This window comes from Hemitrygon akajei, chromosome 10 (assembly GCF_048418815.1).
Source record: "Hemitrygon akajei chromosome 10, sHemAka1.3, whole genome shotgun sequence".
Taxonomy (NCBI): domain Eukaryota; kingdom Metazoa; phylum Chordata; class Chondrichthyes; order Myliobatiformes; family Dasyatidae; genus Hemitrygon; species Hemitrygon akajei.
This window is the reverse complement of record NC_133133.1, coordinates 8,521,912-8,543,214: the sequence shown is the minus strand read 5'-3', so window position 1 is coordinate 8,543,214 and position 21,303 is coordinate 8,521,912. Positions and strand designations below refer to the sequence as shown.

The 21,303-nt window shown below is 41.7% G+C and overlaps 1 long non-coding RNA gene across 2 annotated transcripts in view; it reads right to left on the bottom strand.

Annotated features, from left to right (window-relative positions):
* The window catches only part of LOC140734046 (uncharacterized), a 43,626-nt gene extending 41,752 nt beyond the window's left edge, over nt 1-1,874 (bottom strand). For both annotated transcript variants that reach the window (XR_012100449.1, XR_012100450.1), the window contains exons 1-2: nt 1,762-1,874; nt 1,364-1,475 (exon numbers count right to left, since the gene is read on the bottom strand). This is a non-coding gene — a long non-coding RNA (uncharacterized lncRNA). The remainder of the gene's footprint in view (nt 1-1,363; nt 1,476-1,761) is intronic.
* Nucleotides 1,875-21,303: the final 19,429 nt, after the last annotated feature.

The following is a 21,303-nucleotide window of genomic DNA, read 5'->3' as shown; positions in this document are numbered from 1 at the left end:
TGTCCTTTGATAATAAAATTTAATTTGAAATTTGAACTTTGAACATTTCCACCCTGGGAAAAATTCTCTGTGTACACCTAGGAACTTGAAACTTTCAACCAAGAGATAATTAGGGGATGGTGGTGATTTTCTGGTATTTTCTGCCGAGAGAGCTGTGGATCATTAAAAATGGACAGATTTTTGAAAGATAAGAGGACTGAGAGCTACTGAAATTTGTTGAGATCTGGGGTTGATCAGACATGATCATAGTGAATGGCAGGCTAGCTGGCTTGGAGGAGGTGGAGAGTGGAGTTGGGCTGGCTGGTGGCCCAGTCCTGCCACTGCTAGCTTACATTTCCTCATCATTCTGGTCAACAACACTATTGTGGAGTGAAGCCAGTATCTTACAATAGGATAGTGTCCACCTCCCAGAAGAAGACAATAATTGGTTACAGAATGGGAGGAATCGCAAGGACCTGATGAGCTTGGGTAGCTCTCTCAATCATCGTCCAGTTCAAAGTTCAAAGTTCAAAATAAATTTATTATCAAAGTATATGTATGTTCCCCTAAGATTCATTTTTTGAGGGTATTTGCAGAAAATATTAAGAAACAACATAAAATCAGTGCAAAACTGTACACAAAGATAGACAACCAACATGCAAAAGACAACAAATTGTGCAAATACAAAGAGAAAAACAAAATAATAGTAATAGATAAATAAATAATAAATAATATTAAGAACATGAGCTGTAGAGTACTTGAAAGTGAGTCCATAAGTTATGAAACCAGTTCGGCGTTGAGGTGAGTGAAGTTATCCACTCTGGTTTAGGACCCTGATGGTGGAGGGGTAATAACTGCTCCTGGATAGTGATGTCATTATCTGATCATTATCATGCTGGTGTTTGTGTGAACTTGTTGCATGCCATCTGGCTGCTGAATTCTCTGAATTGCAATGGTGTCTCTGCTTCCAATTTGCTCCATTGGCAGTGAAGTGCTTTGGCAGAACCAGAGGTCTTGAAAGTATGTGGAGAAAAACAAGCATCTCCACCATGATAGAACAACACCAACTCCAATGGATAGGTCATGTCATTCAGATGCCCAACTCACATCTCCCCAAACAGATCCTTTACTCCCAGATGAAGGAAGTTCAGTGAACCTCTGGTCGGAAAAGGAAACACTTCAAAGATAACATCAAAATCAGCCAGAAAAATTCAACATTACATCTGAAAACTGGGAAGACATTGCACTCAATAGATACAACTGGAGGAAATCTGTTTAAGGGGGAGATGTGCTACATGAGAACGACCTTCGCTGTGCCACAGAGAACAAGCAGAAAGGAGAGACTGAGCAAACGGCTCAACCACTAAACACAGTCACAACTTACCCACACTGCACCAGAATTTGTGGGTCTTCAATCAGTCTCTACAGCCTCCTGAGGAACCACCAATAGACAACCCCTTAGGAGAACATCATTCTCGACACAAGTGACTGTATTGCTAAAGGAAAAAAAAAATAGTGCGATCATTTGAGTTGAGTACAATGTTCTCTAAAGCAAATCTTCCCTTAATGGAGAATACCAGTTTGTGACTTGGTTTAACATGGACAGCCACCACACAATCCTTGACAGTTCAGGTCAGGGTCCAGTGTCATGGATGCAAGATAACTGGGGACCCTTCAGGGCTGCAACACTCTTCCGTCTACACCAACGTTGTGATGTGTCATCATTTTCTGCCAGCTCTACCGTTGAGGTCTTGGTTGGATCGCACTTTCCCTTGAACTTACCACCATGGTTGGCCCTACCAGGAGCTAAGCTCCAGACAACATTACTCTCAGGATCACAAGCGTTCACAAGCCTCTCCAGCATGAGAAGGTGACGACTCTTGGAGAAACAGAAAAACAAGCCTTTGTTGAGAGCTATCAAACAACATGCGTCATTAACCGTGATCATTCTGCTGTCCAAAGGCATGGCAACCAGCCTGGAGCTGTAATGAAGCATGTTAATGCAAGCAGGAACTGTTACTTATTATATTCTATTTTTGGTCAGCTAATCTGTAAACTGAGCAACAGAAAATAACTCCTTTGTTCCTCATTCCCTCATCTTATATTGCAATGTGCTAACATATTTGGAGTTGAATTCAATTTGAATTACAAATAAGGTTTCTTTATTTGTCACTTGGACATTGAAACATCAAAACTTACAGTGAAATACATCCTGTGCTTCAATAACCAATGTAGTCCAAGGATGCACTGGGAGCAGCCTAAAGGTGTCATCACCCTTCCGGTGCCAACATAGAATGCCAACAACACATTAACCCTAACCTGGTTTTCTTTGGAATGTGGGGGGAAACTGGAGCACCCAGAGGAAACCCACACGGTCATGGGGAGAGCACGAAAGATCCTCACAGCCAGTGACGAGAATTGATTCTGGATTACTGATACTGAGAAGCATTATGCTAACCTGTACATTACTGTGCCACCATTAAATGTTTCATTACTTTTGGCATTTTGGTAATTTGTTTTTCCTTTAAAAATTAATTTCTGTTTTATTTTGAAGTTTGACATATGTTATAAAATTTCTTGTTTTGTAGCCCCAGTACAGTGGAACACATAAAAATTACTGTAAATTACCACCTGCTCTCATGGCTTCACAAGACCCTGATCAGGTATATTAGAGGCATACCAGTGTTGATTGCCAGTGAGGAGGAGATGTTATTATCAATCTGCACTGACTGTTGTCTCCCGATGAGCAAGTCAATGATCCAGTTGCAGTTATGAAAAAAAAACAGAGTATTTTACCAGAAACCAGGATATAATGGATTATTTTGTTCATGAATCAAATTGAATTTGACCTCCAATACAACAGCACACAATGATCATCACAAAACAGGATTCCTCATGATAGGAAACAATTTTCTCTTCAATGAAGTTTCTGACAATATAGTAGCAATTGTGTCTTTATTCAATGACTTGGAGGAGTTTTCTTAATTGATATTTGTTTGTAATATCTGGAAATTACCTGGATGAAAATGTGGGTGGGTGGCTCAGTCATTCTGCTGATAATATAAAGATTGATGGTGCTTTGTTTCTTTATTTATTTAGGACACAGTGCGGAACAAAACAAACTGCACTGCCCAGCAACCCACCAATTTAACCCTAGCCTAGCCACAGGACAATTGACAATGACCAATTAGCCTACTAACAAGTACATCTTTGGACAGTAGGAGGAAAACAAAGCACCTGGAGGAAACCCACATGTTCACAGGGAGAATATACAAACTCCTTACAGATGCTGTTGGAATTGAACTCCAAACCCATCAGGGGGAATAGCCTCCGTAGAATCCAGGACATTTTCAAAAAGGCCGTATCGATCATTAAGAACCCCCAACATCCAGGACATGCCCTCTTCTCATTGCTACCATCAGGGAGGAGGTATAGAAGCCTGAAGCACTCACTCGATGTTTCAGAAATAGCTGCTTCCCCTCTTCATAAGATTTCTGAATGGACATTGAACCCATGAAAACTGCCCACAACCTTTTTTGCTCTTTTTACACTACTTATTTAATTTAACTTTTTAAAATATATACTTCTTACTGTTATTTATATTTTTTATACATTGCAATATACTGCTGCTGTAAAACAACAAATTTGATAAGAGTGACCAAAACTCCAAATTAATCTTCACCAATGTTTTACCCAACTTCAGCATAATATCTCATTTCCTGTACTCACTACTTTGATCTATGAAGGCCAATGTACCAGAAGCTTCCTATATGAACCTGTCTACCTGTGACGCCAATTTCAATTAATTATGAACCTGTATTCCCGGATCCCTTTGTTCTACCGCACTTCTCAGTGCTCTGCTATTCACTGTGTAAGACCTACCCTGGCTGGTCCTGTTGAAGTGCAATACCTCGTACTTGTCTGCATTAAATTCCGTCTGGAACTTTTCAGCCTATTTTTCGAGCTGGTCCGAATTCTGACTCTGATTTTGAAGCCCCCCCCTCCCCCGTTGTCATGGTGTCACTCTAACTGCTAAGCCACTTTGGTGCCCCATATTGGGAATAGAATCAAAATTAGAATCCTGTTTATTATTACTGACATACTGGGCATCATGAAATATGTTGTTTTGTGGCAGCAGTGCAGCGTAATACATAAAAATATACTATCAGTTAGAATAAGAAAAATAGAAAATAATTACATAGTGCAGAAATAGAGCAAAATGTGAGGTGGTGTTCATGGTCTGTTCGGAAACCTGATGGTAGAAAAGAAGATGCTGTTCCTGAGTCATTGAGTGCAGTGTAGAAGTTCGCCAAAGGTTACAGGTGGATATAGGTAAGTGAAGAAAAATGGCACATAGAGTTTAGCACAGCCAAGTGTGAAGAGTTACACTTTGGAATACCAAATGTAAATGGAGAGGACATTGTTAATGACAGGGTCCTTAACAATGTTGGTGTACAGGAATTCTTGGTCCAAGTACATAGCTCTTTAAAAGTGGCTGCACCAGCTGATATGGTGATAAAGAAGATGCATTACATACTTATGTTTATTAGTCCAGGATCTGAGTTCAAGAGTTAGAAAATTACACGGCAGCTTTATAAAACTCTGTTTAAACCACCTCTGAGGTATTGCATTCAGTACTGAGCAACACACACAAAATGCTAGAGGAACTCAATAGGTCAGGTAGCATCTATGGAGAGGAATAAACAGTTAGCATTTTGGGCCAAGATCCCTTTATCAGGACTAGAAAGGAAGGGGAAAAAAAGCCAGAATAAGATGATCGGAAGAGGAGAAGTACAAACTGGCAGGTGATGGGTGAGATTAGTGAGTGGGGAAAAGTGGGTAGCTGAGGGAGAGAGTTGAAATAACAAGCTGGGAGGTGATAGGTGGAAGAGGTAAAGGGCTGAAGAAGAAGGAATCTGATAGGAGAAGACAGTGGACCATGGAAGAAACAGGAGGACGGACACCAGAGCGAAGTGATGGGCGGGTGAGAAAAGAAGGTAAGAAAGGAATCAGAAAGGTGGATGGAAAAAGAGAGAAGCAGGATGGGAAGCTGGAGAAATAGATGTTCGTACCATTGGGTTGGAGGCTACTCAGATGGAATATGAGGTGCTGCTCCTCCAACCTGAATGTGGCCTCATCAAGCCAATATATTTGCATTCAATTCTTGTGGCCACATTATAGGAAGGATGTGGAAGCTACAAAGAGTGCAAAGCAGGTTTACTACGATGCTGCCTCAATTAGAATGTGCTTGATATAAAGAGAGGTTCAATAAACTGTGGGCTCTCTGGAGCAATGGAAACTGAGAGGAGACCTGACAAAAGTTTAAAAGATAATGTTAGGCTTCAATAAAGATGACAGCAGTATGTTTTATCCCAGGGATGAAAACTTAAAGGCTTGCATTTAAATGAATCTCAAGGTAGGAGATGGTGACAAAACATACTTCAATAATAAATTTTCTTTGACTTTGAATTAACTTATGAATGTGAGAGGGGAAAATTTCAAAGGAGTTGTGCAGGAATCAAAATCAGATTTATTACCATTAATATGCCATGGAGTTTGCAATATTGTGGCAGCAGGGCAGAACAAGACTTAAAAATTACGTTCATTTGCAAAATAAACAGTTTTTGGAAAGCACTGGCAGTGGTGGTGATGAAGGCAAGTACAATAAGAGCATTTAAAACACACAGACAGGTATAACATCGAAACCAGGACTCTGTTTATATTGCTTACTGTCTCAGTAAAGCATAATTACAGATCCCACCCAACCTGGACATTTTTTCTTCTCCCTTCTCCCATCGGACAGAAGATACAAAAGCCTGAAGGCATGTAACACCAGGCTTAAGAATAGCTTCTACCCCGCTGTTATAAGACAATTAAATGGTTCCCTGGTAGGAGAAGATAGATTCTTGACTTCACAATCTACCTTGTTATGAACTTGTACCTTATTGTCTACATGCATTGCGTTTTCTCTGTAGCTGTTACACTTTATTCTGCATTCTGTTATTGTTTTACCTTGTTCTCCCTCAATGCACTGTGTAATATCTGATCCATATGAACACGGTATCTGGTACAGGTGACAATCATAAACCAATTCCAATTTCAATCTAATGAATGCCCAGAGAATGGAGGGACATGGAGATTGCGTAGGCAGGATGGATGAGTTTAGTTAACTACTTGTTTAATTAGTTTGGCACAACATCATAAGCAAAAAGTTTTGTTCCTGAGCTCTTCTGTCCATAGTCTATATCCTAATTTTATTGATTAGCAAAGAAACGAATGGGTAAGTATAACAATTGGGTCTGTTGTCACAATCTGAAGACACTTGCTCTTAATTATATCATCCCATTTCTAAAGTCATTAATGTGTTTGCCAAGACAGCAGAATCCACGATGCTGGTTGTAGACAGGTCATATTCTGCATGGAGGTCAGTCACCAGTGGTGTGTCTCAGGGATCTGTTCTGGGACCCTTATTCTTTGTGATTTTTATAAATGACCTGTATTAGGAAGCGGAGGGATGGGTTAGTAATTTGCTGATGACACAAAGATTGGAGGTGTTGTGGATAGTGTGGAGGGCTGTCAAAGGTTACAACAGGACATTGATAGGATGCAAAACTGGGCTGAGAAGCGGCAGATGGCGTTCAACCCAGATAAGTGTGAAGTGGTTCATTTTGGTAGGTCAAATATGATGGCAGAATATAGTATTAATGGTAAAACTCTTGGCAATGTGGAGGATCAGAGGGATCTTAGGGTCCAAGTCCATAGGATGCTCAAAGCAGCTGTGCAGGCTGACTCTGTGATTAAGAAGGCGTACGGTGTACTGGCCTTCATGAATTCCTCAGACAGAATGAAGAGATCAATACTCCCCAATGCCATTCGGCTTTACAATTCAACCGCCAGGAGTAAGATATGTTAAAGTGCCGGGGTTAGGACTCAATGTATTTAAGTAAACTACTTAAGAACTTTTTAAAAGCTATTATTAATGCTTTTTGAGAGGGTGATTTTAGATGCATATCATATTTTTACTGAGTTAAGTATTGTATGTAATTAGTTTTGCTACAATAAGTGTATGGGACATTGGAAAAAATGTTGAATTTCCCCATGGGGATGAATAAAGTATCTATCTATCTATCTATCTATCTAATTTAGGAGCCGAGAGGTAGTGCTGCAGCTATATAGGACCCTGGTCAGACCTCACTTGGAGTACTGTGCTCAGTTCTGTTCGCCTCACTACAGGAAGGATGTGGAAACCTTAGAAAGGGTGCAGAGGAGATTTACAAGGATGTTGCCTGGATTAGGGTGCATGTCTTATGAGAATAGGTTGAGTGAACTCAGCCTTTTCTCCTTGGAGTGAAGGAGGATGAGAGGTGACCTGACAGAGGTGTATAAGATGATGAGAGGCATTGATCGTGTGGATAGTCAGAGGCTTTTTCCAAGGGCTGAAATGGTTGCCACAAAAGGACACAGGTTTAAGGTGCTGGAGAGTAGGTACAGAGGAGATGTTAGGGGTAAGTTTTTTACTCAGGCAGTGGTGAGTGCGTGGAATGGGCTGCCGGCAACGGTGGTAGAGGTTGTTACGATAGGGCCTTTTAAGAGACTTTTGGATAGATATGTGGAGCTTAGAAAAATATAGGGCTCTGGGTAAGCCTAGTAATTTCTAAGGTAGGGACATGTTTGGCACAACTTTGTGGACCGAAGGGCCTGTATTGTGCTGTAAATTTTCTATGTTTCTATGTTACTGCCACAACAGCACTGCAGACTGTGCGAGTATCTGCTGGCTCCTGCAACACAGATACATTTCTGACCTCCAGAGCAAACTGTCTGATTTTGGTACACCCTCCATGTGACCTTGTGGGTTCCCTCAGATGCTCTGCTTTACCCCTTCATTCCAAACGCCGCTGGCTGTTGAATTAATTCAAGATTCGAGATGTAAGATTGCTTAATGTCATTTCCTATACCCAAGTGTAAAGGAGAACAAAATAATAATCACTCCGGATCCGATACAGCACAAAAAAACTCAATAAGATAAAGAACACAATAATAAATAAACACAACAAATATAAATACATAAGATAGCTTATATACATAGATTGATTGTATGTCCATAAAGTGACATTAGGTACAGGTGTGTTTGTACATCAGGTGACTGACAGGAAATGATAAAGTAGTGACGGTGGGGTGTGTTGAGGGGTTAGAGGGGTGGATTAGTGGGTGGAGGTGTTGATCAGCCTTACTGCTTGGAGAAAGTAACTGTTTTTAAGTCTGGTCATCCTGGCGTGGATGCTACGTAGCCTCCTCGCTGATGAAAGTGGGACAAACAGTCCATATGTAACCTTGATGATGGTAGGCTGGTGCTGATGACGTGTTGGAAAATTTTGACTATGGCTGTTCAGTCTTTGACCTTAGAGAATGAAGGGAGATCTCCAAAACTTACTAAATCATGGAAGCACTGGATAGATTGGATGAAGGGCTCATTGTACCAGGTGAACCTGTTACCATGCTATATCTCTGAATAAAGATTTAAAAATAAGTAAATGACCTACTACTTTATATCAGTCTATGCCCGATAATTCTGCCTCAATGGGTCGAATGTCCCATTTCTGCTAAGATTTCTTCTGGTCTTCTGGAGAGAAAGAAGGTTTCCCCTGAATGAGAATTCCAGAACTAGAGGGACCAGATTAATAGAGTGGGAGGCTCTCTATTTATTTCTTTATTTTTATTTAGAAATATAGCACTGTAACAGGCCCTACTGGCTTAAGGAGCCCACACCACCCATTAACCATTCATCTTTGGAATGTGAGAGGGCTGTAGGCGCTCTCTCATGTTATTCTTCAAAGCAGAGATAAGCAGATAATTGGCCACTGAGGATGATTATACATTGGCTTTGTGGGAGAAGCCAGAGCATAGTATTAGAGTGGGCCTCTCTGACTGGAGGCCTGTGACTAGGGGAGTGCAGCAAGGATCAGTGCTGGGTCCATTGTTGTTTGGCATCTTTATCAGTGATCTGGATGATCATGTGGATAACGACCAGCAAATTTTCAGATGACACCAAGATTGAGGATGTAGTGGACAGTGAGGAAGGCAATCATGGCTTACAGCTGGAAAAATGGGCAGAAATATTGCAACTGGAATTTAATCCAGACAAGTGCGATGTTTCGCACTTTAGTAGGAACATCCAGGGTAGGTCTTACACAGTGAATGGTAGGGCACTGAAGTGTGCTATAGAACAAAGGGATCTGGGAATACAGTTACATAATTCATTGAAAGTGGCATCTTAGGTTGATATGGTCTTAAAGCTTTTGGCACATTAGCCTTCATAAATCAAAGTATTGAGTGCAAAAACCCTTTTACCTGGTGTCTCTAGAAATGTGGCTTGTTAGCCTCATGCTAACAAGCCGTTGGAAAGATTTAAATAAGGATGAAAGAGTGCAGAGAAAATTTATAAGGATGTTGCTGGCTCTGGAGGACCTGACTCAGAAAGAAAAATTGAATTGGTTCTGATGGCATTCTTTTGAATGCAGATGATTGAGAGCAGATTTGATAGGAGTATACAAAACTTTGAGAGGTATAGATAAGTAAATGCAAGAAGGCTTTTTCCACTGAGGCTGTGCAGGATTACAACCAGAGGTCATCGCTTAAGGGTGAAAGGTGAGAAATTTAAGGGGAACATGAGGTGAAATGTCTTCACTTGGGGTTGTGAGATCTGAATGAGCAGCCAGTATAAGTCATACATGCAAGTTTGATTTCAAAGTTTAATAGAAATTTGGATGGGTCCATGGATATTAGGGGTTTGGAGGGCTATGGTCCTGTTGCAGGTTGATAGGGGAAGGGAGCTTAAATTGTTTCAGCATGGACTGGAGCATGGACAAAAGAGTCTGTTTCTGTTCTGTACTACTCTAAGACTCTACAATGGGACATGGTAGGAAAACAATGCTCAGCTGGTTGAGCTGGCCTGCAACTCAACCAACCAGGGCTCAGTTTATACCTTCGAGGAGGTTTTCATGTTTGCTCTGTGACAAAGTGAGTTTTCTCAAAAAACGCATGCCTTGATGACTCAAGGGCATTATCGTGGAAATTAATCCCTACTTCACTGAAGCTAGGCACATGCATAGTGCTGGAGGAACTCAGCAGTTCAGGCAGCATCTATTGAGAGGAATAAACTGTCAATGTTTCAGGAGAGACTCATTGTTAGGACTGGAAAGGAAGAGAGTCTTCCTTGCCTCCTCCTCCTTCCTTTTTAGTCCTGATAAAGGGTTAACTGCTGAAAAGTTCAACTGTTTACTCCTCTCCGAAGGTGCTGCCTAACCTGCTGAGTTTCTCCAGCATTTTTTTGTGTACTGATCTAGATTTCCATCATCTGCAGAATCTCTTGTATTCTTCTCAAAATCCCATCAATCTTGAATAGGAACTTCCAAGGTCTTGACCCAAAACATCTACAGTCTATGTCCCTCCAGAAGTGCTGCCTCAGCCACTGCATTCTGTTTGCAGCGAAAGCAGGTCAAGTTTTGCGAAGCCCTCCAACAAGTCTTGGAGTGATAGCATTATGCCACATTACCATGCTGTGTGAAGTCACACAACACAGAGACAGGTCTTTGTGCCCACTGTGTCTATGGTTGCCATCAATTACCTATCTACACTCATCCCACTTACCAGTGCTTGGTCCATTGTCTTCTGTGGCCTGCTGATTCATGTGTTCATCCAGATACTTCTGAAATGGGGTGAGGGTAACTGTTGATCTTTCAGTTCTAGATACACTGTTGAGTTGATACTAAGCATATATACAAAATCTAGTGACTGAATTATGAAGGATCTGCTATGCCTTCAAACCACTCATCAACTTAGATGATAAGACAAAGGAGCAGAATTAGGCAATTCAGCCCATTGAGTCCACAGCTATTCCATCGCGGCTGACTTATTATCCTCCAACTCCCATTCTCCTGCCTTCTTCCTGTAACCTTTGATGCCCTTACTAATCGAGAACCTATCAACCTCTGCTTTAAATATACCCAATGACTTGGCCTCCAGAGCCATCTGTGGCAATGAATTCAGCACTCCCTCTGGCGAAAGAAATTCTTCCATATCTCTGTTCTAAATGAATGTCCTTCTGATCTGAGGCTGTGCTCTCTGATCCTAGATTCCCCCACTGTTGGAAGCATCCACTCCCCATGCATTCTATCCAGACCTCTCAGTATTCCTGATGAAAGGTCTCGGCCTGATACATCGGCTTTTTATTCTATTCCATAGATGCTGCCTGACCTGCTGAATTCTTCCAGTATTTTGACTGTGTTGCTTTCAATATTTGATAGGTTTCAATGAGATCACTCAGTCATTTTCCTAAACTTCAGTGAATACAAGTTCTGAGCCATCAAATGCTTCTCATACGTTAACCCTTTCATGAAGCATATATTTAAATATATGCCTTCAAATCACTCATTAATTTCTCTTCCTCCCATACATTAAAAAATGGTTGTAAGTTTGGCATATTTGAGTTTACCGATACACGTAATCCTCTGAATTTTCAGGAGTTTCTGGTAACTAAATAATTATCAAACAGATGATTAAGTTATAGTGCTGACTATTAAATATGCTCAACATATATAAACAAATCCAAATTCATTAAGCATGCACCATTTACCAATCTTTGCCTAAGTGTTTTGAATGGGTTACTGCTCTTAATGGAAGCTAAATGCCTGTAGCAAGCCAATTCCCGGCTCTTGCATGTGCAAAGTGGATTCTCTGCTTAATTAACTTGTTCATTTTAGCAGAGAAGTTTATTAAATTAATTTTCCTGGTCCTCATACAATTAGAGATGCAAACCTTGGCGAAATGCCTAATTCCATCTGAGTGTTCTAAATCGGGCTTCATTTTTCTTTCCATAATCACTGGGGTTTAAGTTGAATTATTTTATTTTGCTCAGCTATTCATTAACTAGTGTTCAAAACCCCTTTTTGATATTTCCCTTTTCTGCAACCCACTCAGGCTGAACTTTGAAATGCTTTATTGTTAGAGTCACTTTAAGTTATTAATAATCTCTGGTTGTGATGTGTTGCTGCCTTCTATACAATCAACTCAATTCACAGAGCATTAGCATTCATTCTTGCAACTGAATTTCCCAATCGAACATGCAGTAAAGGAAAATGCTGCATCTGCTTCACAGGATTTATATCTAAGCATTATTTAACTCTTTCTGTGCAGGATTTTAAAAGCTCCTTAAAAGTAGTTCCAGTCATTGGTCATATTTAAAGAATTAAATTTTCTTTTCATTTTTAATACTTTGTATCAGAATCAGATTTATTATCACTGATGTGGGTGGTGAAATCTGGTGTTTCACAGCAGCAGTACACTGCAACACATAAAATGTCGACTAACCGGGAGACTTGAGCCTCTCTGTTGGCCACATCTGTGCCAGGTGCATCGAGCTGCAGCTCCTTAGAGACCGAGTTAGAGAACTGGAACTGCAGCTCGATGACCTTCGGCTTGTTAGAGAAAATGAGCAAGTGATTGATAGGAGCTACAAGTAGGTAATCACACAGGGGCCATAGGAGACAGATAAGTGGGAAACTGTCAGGAGAGGGGAGGGAGAGTGTCACGGCATAGAGGGCATCCCTATGGCCATCCCCTCCAACAATAAGTACTCCGTTTTCAGTACTGCTGGGCGGGATGACCTACCTGGGGGAAGTAACTGTGGCCGTGCCTCTGGCACTGAGTCTGGCCCTGTGGCTCAGAAGTGTAGGGAATGGAAGAGGATGGCAGCAGTAATAGAGGACTCTATAATTAGGAGGACATATCGGTGAGTCTATTGGGTGCAATAAAGAAACACGGATTGTAGTTTGCCTTCAGGGTGCCAGGGTTCGTGATGTTTCTGAATGCATCCACAATATCCTGAAATGGGAGGGTAAGCAGTCAGAGGTTGAGGTACATATTGGTACCAATGACATAGGTAGAAAGAAGGAGGAGGACCTGAAAGCAGACTACAGGGAGTTAGGAAGGAAGCTAAGAAGCAGGACCACAAAGGTAGTAATCTCGGGATTGCTGCCTGTGCCACACAACAGTGGGTATAGGAATAGAATGAGGTGGAGGATAGATATGTGGCTGAAGGATTGAAGCAGGGGGCAGGGATTCATATTTCTGTATAATTGAGACCTCTTCTGGGGCAGGTGTAATCGGTACAAAAAGGATGGGTCGCACTTGAACCTGAGGGGGACTAATATCCTGGTGGGGAGGTTTGCTAACGCTGTTAGGAGGGTTTAAACTAGATTTGCAGGGGGGTGGGAACTGAGTGAGGAAATAGAGGATGGGGCAGTTGGCACACAAGTAGAGACAGCTTGTTTATGAGGAAGGATAGGCAAACAATAGAGCAAAGATGGACTCAGCCTGATGCTTTGAGATGTGTTTATTTTAATTCCAGGACTACCATAAACAAGGCAGATACTTAGAGCATAGATTTATACATGGAACTATGACATTGTGGCCATTCCAGAGACTTGGACGTCTCAGGGGCAGGATTGGCTGCTGAGTGTGCCAGGCTTTACAAGTTTCAAAAAGGACAAGGAGGTGGGGGCATGGCACTTCGTCAGGGATACAGTCACAGCTGCAGAAAAGGAGGAAGTATCTATGGAGTCAGTGTGGGTAGAAGTCAGAAACAGGAAGGGGGCAGAAACTCTACTGGGTGCTTTTTATAGATCCTGCAATAGTAACAGGGACATCAAGGAGCAGATAGGGAGGCAGGTTCTGGAATGGTGCATTAGTAATAGGGTTGTTCTGATGGGAGATTCTAACTTTCCTAATATTGACTGGCATCTGCTTACAGCTTGGGGTATAGATGGGGTGGAGTTTATTAGGTGTGTTCAGGAAGGTTTCCTGACAAAATATGTAGATAAGCCAACTCAAGGAGAGGCTGTACTTCATCTGGTATTGAGAAATGAACCTGGTCAGGTGTCAGATCTCTCAGTGAGAAAGCATTTTGGAGGTAGAAATCACCTTTACCATAGCACTGGAGAGGGATAGGAGCAGACAATTTGAGAAAACATTTAATTGAGGTAGGGGGAAATATGATGCTATTAGGCAGGAACTTGGGAGTATAAATTTGAAGCAGATGTTCTCAGAGGAATGCATGGCAGAAATATGACAAATGTCAGGGAGCATTTGCATGGTGTTCTGCATAGGTAGAGACAGGGAAAGGATGATAGGGTAAAACATCCATTGTTTACAAAGGATATGGAAAATATAGTTAAGAAGGAAATAAAAGCTTATTAAAGGTTTAAGAACCTAGGTACTGATAGAGCTCTAGAAAATTACAAGGGTGCCAGGAAGGAGCTTAAGAATGAAATTAGGAGAGTTAGAAGGAGCCATAAGACAGCCTTGGTGAGTAGGATTAATGAAAACCCCAAGAAATGTATGTGAAGAGCAATAGGATGAGCTATATGAGAATAGGACCAATCAGGTATGATCGTGGAAATGTTTACATAGAGTCAGAGGAGGTAGCAGAGGTACTTAATGAATACTTTACTTCAGTAGTCACCAGTGAAAAGAACTTTGGCAATTGTGAGGATGATTTACAGCGGACTGAAACACTTGAGCACATAGACACTAAGAAAGAGGATGTGCTGGAGCTTCTGAAAAGCATTACATTAGATAAGTCACCAGCTCCAGAGGAGACATAACCCAGGCTACTGTGGGAAGTGAGGGAGGAAATTGCTGAGCCTCTGGTGATGATCACTAGGGACAGGAGAAGTACCGGAGCGTTGGAAGGTTGCAAATGTTGTTCCCTTGTTCAAGAAAGGGAGTAGAGATAACCCAGGAAATTATAGACCAGTGAGTCTGACTTCAGTGGTGGGCAAGTTGTTGGAGAAGATCCTGAGATGCAGGATTTATGATCATTTGAAGAGACATAATCTGATTAGTGATAGTCAGCATGGCTTTGTCAAGGGCAGGTTGTACCTTACGAGCCTGATTGAATTATTTGAGGATGTAATAAAACGTATTGATGAAGGTAGAGCAGTGGATGTAGTGTACATGGATTTCAGTAAGGCATTTGTTAAGGTTCCCTATGCAGGGTCTTTCAGAAAGTAAGGAGGCATGGGATCCAAGGAGACCTTGGTTTGCAAAGGGTGGTTGTAGAGGGTTCGTACTCTGTATGGAGGTCAGTGACCAGTTGCGTTCCATAGGGATCAGTTCCGGGACTCCTCCTCTTTGTGATTTTTATCAATGACCTGGTTGAGGAAGTGGACGGATGGATTAGTAAGTATGCTGATGACACAACACTTGGGGCTGTTGTGGATAGTCTGGAGAGTTGTCAGAAGTCAAAGTGGGACATCAATAAGATACAGAATTAGGCTGAAAAGTGACAGACGGACTTCAACCCAGATAAGTGTGAAGTTGTTTACTTCAGTAGGTCAAATTTGAAGAAAAAATATAGTATTAATGGTAAGACTCTTGGCAATGTGGAGGATTTAAGAGATCTTGGCGCCCTTGTCCACAGGACACTGAAAGCTGCTGCATAGGTTGAGAGTGTTTTTAAGAAGGCATATGGTATGTTGGCATTCATCAACAGTGGAATTGAATTCACTCAAGGAATTGAGTCATGACGTAATGTTACAGCTATATAAGACCTTGGTCAGGCCCCTCTTGGAGTATTGTGTTCATTTCTGGTCACCTCACTATAGGGAGGATATGGATACTATAGAGAGAGTGCAGAGGAGATTTACAAGGAATTTTCCTGGATTGGAAAGCTTGCCTTATGCAAATAGGCTAAGTGAACTTGGCCTTTTCTCTTTGGAGCGACAGAGGTTGAGAAGTGACCTGATAGAGGTGTATAAGTTAATCAGAGGCATTGATCGTGTAGATAGTCAGAGGCTTTTTCCCAGGGCTCAAATGGCTAACACAAAGGGGCATAGTTTTATTGTGCTTGGAAATATGTACAAGGAGGACGTCGGAGGTATGTTTTTACAGAGAGAGTGATGGGTGGGTGGAATGCACTTCCAGTGACCGAGGTCAAAGTAGATACATAGGGTCTTTTAAATGACTCGTAGATAGGTACATGGAGATTAGAAAAATAGAGGGCTATGCAGTAAGGCAATTCTAGGCAGTTTCTAGAGTAGGTTACATGGTCAGCACAACATTATGGGTCAAATAGCTGTAGTGTGCTGTAGATTTCTATGTTTTCTATGTTTTATATTCTATGAATTGCAATAAGTTGCTTTTTTGAGGCATCAACTTTTGAAGACGTCTTCAGTGGCATGGAGGCTGGTGCCTATAATGGAACTAGTTCAGTTTACAACACCTTGAAACTTTTTCTGTTTCAGTAGCCCCTCCATACCAAATGGTGATGCAACCAGCCAGAATGTCTTTGGTGTCATACCAATTCTCCTCAAGCTCCTGATGAAATATAGCTGCTTGTGTACCCTCTTCATAATTGTGTCAATATGTTGGGCCCAGCTTAGATCTTCAGAGATTTTGACACCAAAGAAGTTGAAGCTGCTCAATCTTTCCACTGGTGACACCCCAATGAAGACTGGTATTTGTTCCATTGCCTTACCCTTCCTGAAGTCCACAATCAATTCTTTGGTCCTACTGGTGTTGGGTACAAAGTTGCTGCTGCAACATCACTCAGCAGGTCAGTCTCTCTCTCTCTCTCTAGTATGCCTCTTCCTCAACAATATAACTCATGACAAGTTGTAAACTGGCAGAGGAAAAGTGATCCATAATTGCTATCTGATGCTCCTGCTTCAGAGAGTCATGGAAATTCATAGGGTATACATTTAGTGACCTCCTATACCAAATAAAGTGGTCATCGAGTGTATGTCAGCAGGCCAGGCAGCATCTTTGGAAAAGAATGGAGTCATCTATGGAAATGCTGCCTGACCTGTTGAGATCCTCCAGCATCTGTGTGCGTTGCTCGGATTTTCTGCATCTGCAGAATTTCTCTTGTTGTGACTGAATGTCTGTTCGTGGATTTCTGATGCTGTAGCCTGTCCACTTCAAAGTTCGAAGTGTTGTGCATTCAGAGATTTTCTTCTGCATATCTCTGTTGTAACATGTGGTTGTTAGAGTTACTGCTACTTTCCTGTCAGCTTGAACCAGTCTGGCCCTTCTCCTCTGACCTCTCTTATTAACAAGGCATTTTCACCCACAGACTCTTTGTTTGTCACATCATTCTCAGTAAACCCTAAAGGGTGCTGAGCGTAAAAATCCCAAGAGATAAGCAATTTCTGAGATACTCAAACCACCATGTCTGGCATCAATTATCATTCCACAGTCAAAGGTCACATTTCTTCCCTATTCTAATGTTTGGTCTGAACAACAACTGAACCCCTTGACCATATCTGCATGCTTTTATGCATTGAGTTGCTGCTACATGGCTGGCTGATTAGATATATGTATTTCAGAGCAAGTGTACAGGTGTACTTAATAATGTGGCCGCTAAATGAAAAAACAGTTGCAATCCCGTCATGTGTAAAAATGAAGGTATTCATGTTAATTCCATCTCCTGGTTCTCACTCTATAGACCTGAAGGTAAAAGCTATTCAAGTGAAGATTAAATACCATACATGGGATTCAGACATGCAACTCCTGAGAGAATGAGACCTGAATACTGTGCCTTAAACTGCTCAGAACTCTACCAGCTGTGACAGAAGAATAATACCAATAACTAACAGGCAGCTCATTGATTCATTACAGCAAGCCATAGCCAAGGGACAAGTGGTTACTTATCTACTGAACTGAAGCAAGGGAGTCAGAATCCCAGAAAGGAACTTCAAGAACTTGAATTTAGTTTTTTGTTTTTATTTAGAGGTACAGCTCGCTAGCAAACCCTTCCAGTCCCATGACCCCAATTAACTTACTAACCCTTAGGTCTTTGGAATGTGGGAGGAAACTGGAGCACCTGGAGGAAACCCACACAGTCACAGGGAGAATGTACAAGCTCCTTACAGACAGCAGCAGTAAGTTGAACTTGGGTGGGTGCTTTAATAGTGTTATGATAATTACTAGGCTACCGTGCCTCCCCCAAACTTACTTTTTCTATCAGTATATGAGTTCCTCCAAAACATTTACTCAATAATAGCTTCTAATATCTTTCCCATGACAGATGTTAAGCAAACTGCTCTGTGGTTTTATGCTTTCTTGCCCCACTCCTTTTGGAAAACAATTCATATTTGTATTTTTCCGATCTAATGGAGCCTTCCCAATGATTTATTCATTCATTTATCACAAGTATATCAAAACATACAGTGAAATGCATCGTTTGCATTAGTAACCAACTTAAGGATATGCTGGGGGCACCCATCAGATGTCACCACACATCTTGATGCCAATATTGCTAATCCATTTTGTTTAGCAAACAACACAGGCAACAACTAGACCACAAAGTGGGTCCGTTTCCCACTCAGACGCATACAGACATCACCCGGCACTGTGTCTGACTCAGTTCCCTTCTTAAGTAAGGACTTCTGGTTTATGCCTACTGGTGTTCCTTATTGCCCTCTCAAACGTCGAACAGATCTTCAGATTCAGATTTATTTATCACGTCTATTACAACATACAGTGAAATGCGCTGCCTGTGTTAACAACAATGCATCACAGCAGTGCAGCAGTTAGCTCAACACTATTAAAGTTCAAGGCAGTCCGTGTTCCGAGTTCATTTTCAGTGGCATCTATAAGGAGTATGTATGTTGTCCTCATGAACCGTGTGGGTTTCCTCTGGGTGCTCTGGTTTCCTCCCACAGTCCAAAGACGTATCGGTTAATAGATAAATTGGTCTTTGAAAATTGTCCTGTGATTAGGTCAGAGTTAAGTAGATAAATTGCCAGACAACTCTGCTTGGTGGGTCAGAAGGGCCTGTTCCATGCAGTATCTCTAAATAAATAAATAATAAATAATCTAAGGATGTGTTGGGCGCAGCCTGTAAATTCACTATACATTATAGCTCCAACGTATCATCCCCATATCAAATTATGGAAACAAAAATAAAGGATTGAGAGGCAGGTGATAGGTAGGTGAGGAGATGAGGTAGAGAGGGAGATACGAATGGGGGAATGGTGAATGAGGGGCAATTACCAGAATTTCAACTACTGCTTTTCACCTTGTACTTCCTCCTCCCTTCCCCTCCACCTTATTGCTCTGACTTCTCATCATTCTTTTCCAGTCTTGATGAAAGGTCTCGGCCCAAAATATTGACTGTTTACTCTCCACAGATGTTGCCTGGCCTGCAGAGTTCCTGCAGCATTTTGTGGTGTATAGCTTTTCCTATGGAATGCCTTTTGCCTCTTGCCCTGGGATTCCCCAACCCTTCCTATGGCAGATGCTGCCATTACAACACTTTGGTCTATGTCAGCCTCTCCCTGTCGATCCTCAGCTGCATTTTACAGAAGCACCTTTGAAAGCATCCTACACCCAGATTGATATGACAACTGATCTGCTCAGGACTGCAAGAAAATGCAAGGAGTTGTAAACACAGTTCTGTGCATGATGGAATCTGGCCTCCCATCCGTTGACCCATGAAAGCAGCCAGCATAATCAAAGACCCCTCCATTCCTGATCACTCTCTCTTTTCCTCCCTTCTATCAGGCAGAAGGTACAGAAGCTTGGAAACACAACACACATCACTAGGCTCAAAGACAGCTTCCATCCCATTCTTGAACGAGCCTCTTGCAGAATAGAATAGAACTTCATTGTCTTTGCTCAAGGTGAAGCAAGTTCAGTGATACTCCAGTCCGTGCAAAACAAATATTTATAAAGCATGCAGTATGGCTTAATTTTTTTAAAAACCCATATTTACTTGCAAGAAGTGACTTTGATAGTCAGAAACACTCAAAGGGCATTGGCAAACTGCGGTGTGGCATTATTCAGCTGCAAAACAGCCCTCAGGAAGAAGACGTTTTTCAGTCCAACTGGTTTGGCTAAGATGTTTCCGCATTTCCTCCCAGACGGGTAGAGATTGAACAGACAATATCCAGGATGAGATGGTCTTTTAATTATGTTACGAATGCACCATAGGCAGTAGAGTTCTCTATTGTCTTCAGGTCCAGTAGTTGAGGCACAGTGATGTGCTGAGCCATCCTAATCACCCGCTGGAGTGCTTTGTGATCTGTCTTGCTGCAGATAGAGTCTCACACTGTCATTCGGTATGTCAATGTATGTTAATGGATTTCTATCGCATATCAATAAAAGTTGGACAACAATTTTTGGTGTGGATCAGCTCTCCTTAAGCACCTCAGGAAGTATAGTCACTGTTGTGCCTTCCCCACTTATACAACAAAGATGAAGTTTTGATTTCTCAATGTACCTTGTAATGGCCTTGCACCTTACTGTCTACCTGCACTGAACTTCCTCCGTACCTGCAACATGAAGTTCTGCATTCTATTCTTTATTTTAAGGTATTATACTTCAATGGACTGATGTCTTGAAATAATCTGTGCTGATGGCATGCAAAATGAAGCGTTTCACTGTACAGAGTTCAATTCATACAGACAGACAGTCATACTTTATTGATCCCGAGGGAAATTGGGTTTTGTTACTGTCGCACCAACCAAGAATGGTGTAGAAATATAGCAATATAAAACCATAAATAATTAAATATTAATAAATTAATTATTCCAAGTGGAAATAAGTCCAGGACCAGCCTATTGGCTCAGGGTGTCTGCCACTCCGAGGGAGGAGTTGTAAAGTTTGATGGCCACAGGTAGGAATGACTTCCTATGACGCTCAGTGTTGTATCTCGGTGGAATGAGTTTCTGGCTGAATGTACTCCTGTGCCTAACCAGTACATTACGGAGTGGATGGGAGTCATTGTCCAAGATGGCATGCAACTTGGACAGCAACCTGTTTTCAGACACCACCATCAGAGAGTCTAGTTCCACCCCCACAACATCACTGGCCTTATGAATGAGTTTGTTGATTCTGTTGGTGTCTGCTACCTTCAGCCTGCTTCCCCAGCACACAACAGCAAACATGATAGCACTCGCCACCTCAGACTTGTAGAATATCCTCAGCATCGTCTGGCAGATGTTAAAGGACCTCAGTCTCCTCAGGAAGTAGAGACGGCTCTGACCCTTTTTGTAGACAGCTTCAGTGTTCGTTGACCAGTCCAGTTTATTGTCAATTCTTATCCCCAGGTATTTGTAATCCTCCACCATGTCCACACTGATCCCTTGGATGGAAACAGGGGTCATCGGTGCCTTAGCCCTCCTCAGGTCCACCACCAGCTCCTTAGTCTTTTCCACATTAAACTGCAATAGTTTCATTTAAAATCAGAGAATATATATATTATATATAACCTGAAATTCTTACTCTTTGCAGACATCCAAGAAAACAGAAGAGTCCCCCAAA